Source organism: Ranitomeya imitator, chromosome 2 (assembly GCF_032444005.1).
Source record: "Ranitomeya imitator isolate aRanImi1 chromosome 2, aRanImi1.pri, whole genome shotgun sequence".
NCBI lineage: Eukaryota > Metazoa > Chordata > Amphibia > Anura > Dendrobatidae > Ranitomeya > Ranitomeya imitator.
The window spans coordinates 445,741,524-445,741,990 of NC_091283.1; positions in this window are offsets into that span (position 1 = coordinate 445,741,524).

The window sequence follows — 467 nt, forward strand, 5'->3', positions numbered from 1 at the left end:
AAAGCTACAACTCGTTTTGCAGAAAAACTTTCGCACCGCTGTCAACAGAAAATTAAAGACAACCTTATACCTCTATGAAGAACAGAAAAAAGCTAAATCGCAAAATGAGAAATCGCTGGGCGGTTATCTATTTGTTTCTTATTTTGGACGCATGCACTGTATGTGGCCACGTAATATATTTCATACAAAGGTATTATTGCTTTTCTTGCACTGTCACTTCTGTGCATTTATGAAGTGATACTATACTTTCAGGTTATATATGAGCGCACCAGGTGTAATAATACGCTGTTATTTATCACCACAGGAGCATTAATATCCCTATAATAACATTACTTCTGCTGTGATACAGAAATAGACAAACCCACCAATAACATGTAGGACAGTTCCGTGCAGCGACACTTTCCAGTTCTCACTGCGCTCATCCGGGAACTTCAGCACTGATTCATGCATCCTTGCGGCGCCCTCTA